This window comes from Elephantulus edwardii, unplaced genomic scaffold, assembly GCF_000299155.1.
Source record: "Elephantulus edwardii isolate Elephantulus edwardi_28Jun2011 unplaced genomic scaffold, EleEdw1.0 scaffold00095, whole genome shotgun sequence".
NCBI classification, from domain to species: Eukaryota; Metazoa; Chordata; class Mammalia; order Macroscelidea; family Macroscelididae; genus Elephantulus; species Elephantulus edwardii.
The window spans coordinates 2,731,802-2,735,152 of NW_006399845.1; the positions used below are offsets into that span (position 1 = coordinate 2,731,802).

Below are 3,351 nucleotides of genomic sequence, written 5' to 3' on the forward strand. Positions count from 1 at the left end.
ATCATTGCTCTTTGGCATTTTGGAGAAGTCCCTAACAGTGGACTTGCTCAAAGCAATATATCTTGTGATTTTTTGACTGCTGGTTTCAAGGATATTGATGTTGATCCAAGATGAAATTATTGATGGTTTCAATCCTTGTTCTGTCTATCATAATGTTGATTGTGACACTTGTTTGGTTATATGAACTGGCATTAGTAATAGTAAAGATGGACAAAATGTGTATTCTTAAAGAGTGAATAACCTGGAGTTGCTATCCAATATTATAACCCTTAATGTAAACTGTAACACATTCCAATTATTCATGTGGCTAGTGGTTGCCACATTGGACAACTAAAATATACCAGATTTCCAAAGGGGAATTCCTGCCTTTAAATTTTTTTAAAATTAAATATTTAGAGGCCTCGTTCAGTCAGATCCAGGCAGCAGCTGCAGCGGCTCTTGTCTTCTCTCGCTCCTTTTGCCATATCCCTTTTGCTTCCGAAAAAATGCCCTCCGGTGTGGCTGTCTCTGATGGTGTCATCAAAGTGTTCAATGACATGATGGTGCGCAAATCATCGACACCAGAGGAGGTGAAGAAGCGCAAGAAGGCGGTGCTCTTCTGCCTGAGCGAAGACAAGAAGAACATCATCCTGGAGGACGGCAAGGAGATTCTGGCTGGGGATGTCGGCCAGACTGTGGACGACCCCTGTGCCACCTTTGCCAAGATGCTCCCGGACAAAGACCGCGGCTACGCCCTGTATGTTGCAACCTATGAGATCAAGGAGAGCAAGAAGGAGGACCTGGCGTTTATCTTTTGGACCCCTGAGTGTGCACCCCTTAAAAGCAAAATGATCTATGCTAGCTCCAAGGATGCCATCAAGAAGAAGCTGACAGGAATCAAGCATGAATTACAAGCAAACTGCTATGAGGAGGTCAAGGACTGCTGCACCCTGGCAGAGAAAATGAGGGGCAGTGCTGTCATCTCTCTGGAGAGCAAGCCCTTGTGAACCCCTTCAGCCCCCTGCCTGGAGCATCTGGCAGCCTCAGACCTGCCCCCTGGACCCTCCGCCCCTCACGGTTCTGGCCATCCCAAATTGCTTTTGATCTTCTGATTCCTATTGGGTTAAAACAGACCAAGTTCCCCTAGGCACCCCAGTTTAAGGGGTACCTTCATTTTTTTTAATGACACCTCCACTCCCTACCTGTTCTTTTCCATTTTCAGGCTGCCAATTTCTAACCGCAATAGTGACTCTGTGCTTGTCTGTTTAGTTCTGTGTATAAATGAAACGTTGTGGAGATGATCCCTCCCCATGCTGGCTGGTTCCCATCCCCTTGTCCCCTGGTCATGCCCACTTGAGTCAGGGCCACCCAGGAATCTTCCATTTAAAACAAACAAACAAAATCAATAATAAAAATGTTCACTAATAAAAAAAGTAAATATTTACTAATAAATAATCTCAATTGCATAGCAAAAATAAGGAAATTAATACTGCAGAAATTCATGTGTCCAGTAAAATGTAATCAGTAAGGAGATTCATAGTGCATTACATATTGGGCTGCTAATTAAAAGATCAATGGTTCAAATCAACAGCTGCTCCATGGAAGAAAGGTGAGCAATCTCTTTTAGTAAAGATTTATAGCCTCAGAAACTCAATGGAGGGTTGTGGTAAGTTGGGAGTGACTTGATGTCAACAGATTTGGTTTTAATGCTTGCCTGTGGAAACTCTATGAACATGGAGAAATGATGAAATTTATACAAGTGTTCAGGTCGTTTGTTCCTAGGGTCGCTATTAGTCGTCTATGACTTGATGGCACTTAAAAACAACACCACCATATTCTCTTGTAGGATAGAACTTTCACTACTCTTAGCATTTTTTTCTCAATTCTATTATTTTTAATAATAAAGAGTTGCAATTAAAATAAACTCTTTTCATACCTCTCCCCTCTCTAAGTAAACCATTTTCTGAGGATGACATGAAGCACTAATATGCATACTTTTGAACTTTTACTACATAAGGATATATTGATGAACTATGTTATTGTTTAGTGCTCTGTTGTTGTTATGTGCTAGTGGGTCACCTGCTTCTCATAGTGACCCTACTATGTACCATAGCTTTGAACCTTGCCCTGTCCTGAGCCAGTCTCACTGACTGCAACACACCTACTCCCATTATCTCAGTTACTGTCAACCCATTTCATTGAGAGTCTTTCTTGCCTGGGCTGTCCTTCCACCCTTCCAAGCATGATATTCTTCTCCAAGGTCTGGTCCCTCCTGGTCATGTGCCAAGAGTATGTGAGGCAGAGCTTCAAACAGCTTGGTTTTACTCTGTCCGAGACAAACCTGTTTGTTCTCTTGGCAGTCCATTGTATATTCAATATTCTTCTCCAGCACCAGAATTCAAAGTCATTGACTCTTCTTCTATCATTATTGGTCATTAGTCCAGCTTTCCGATGCATAGCAAGTAATTGTGAAGACCATGGCCTGTATCATGTACAACTTAGTCCCTATAATAACATCATTACTCCCTAGCACTTTGGAGAGGTCTCTGACAATAGATTGATTACCCCAGTGCAATTTGTCTTTTGATTTTCTGACTGCTGGCGCCAAGAAAGTTGATTGTGGAACCAAGTAATCTGTAATTGTTAACAAACCTCAAGGTCTTTTCTACTTATCATAGTGCTGCCAATTGACCCAGTGAAAAGAATCTTTGTCTTCTTGATGTTGAACTTCAATCTATATTGGAGACTACCGTCTTTGATCTTCTGCAGCAAACACTTCAGGTCCTCCTCAGTTTCAACAAACTAGGTGTATCATCTGCATGCTGCAAGTTGTTGATAAATCTTCCAAATCTCATGTCACACTTTCTCATAAACTTCAGCCTTCTGAATGATCCGTTCTGCATACAGACTGAAAGGTATGATGACAGGGTGCATTCCTGATACACTGCTTTCCTAATTTTGAGCTATGTTTCCTTGCTCTGTTCTGAGAACTGTTTCCTGGTTAAATATAGGTTTCACATGAACACAATTATGTGTTCTCATATTCTCATTCTTCTCAAGATTAGCCACAATTTGTGGTGGCCCACATAGTCAAATACCTTTGCAAAGTCAATGAAACACAGGTAGACATTCCTCTAATAATCTTTGCTTTCCACTAAGATCCATCTGACAATGGCAATAATGTTTTCTAGTGCAGTGGCCTTTTTAAATTCCAGCTTATGTTTCTGTTAGTTCTCTGTTGATGTACTGTTCCAGTCATTTTTGAATAATCATCTGCAAGATTTTGCTTGTGTTCTAAATAAAAGGTACTAATTATTTAAAGTTTTATTTCTAGTTTTAATTTTCCATTTGAAATATGTTATATGTGAACTT

At 40.6% G+C, this 3,351-nt stretch overlaps 1 pseudogene; it reads left to right on the forward strand.

The window, feature by feature from the left end:
- Positions 1-485: 485 nt before the first annotated feature.
- LOC102849365 lies at positions 486-986 on the forward strand (annotated as a pseudogene).
- Positions 987-3,351: the final 2,365 nt, after the last annotated feature.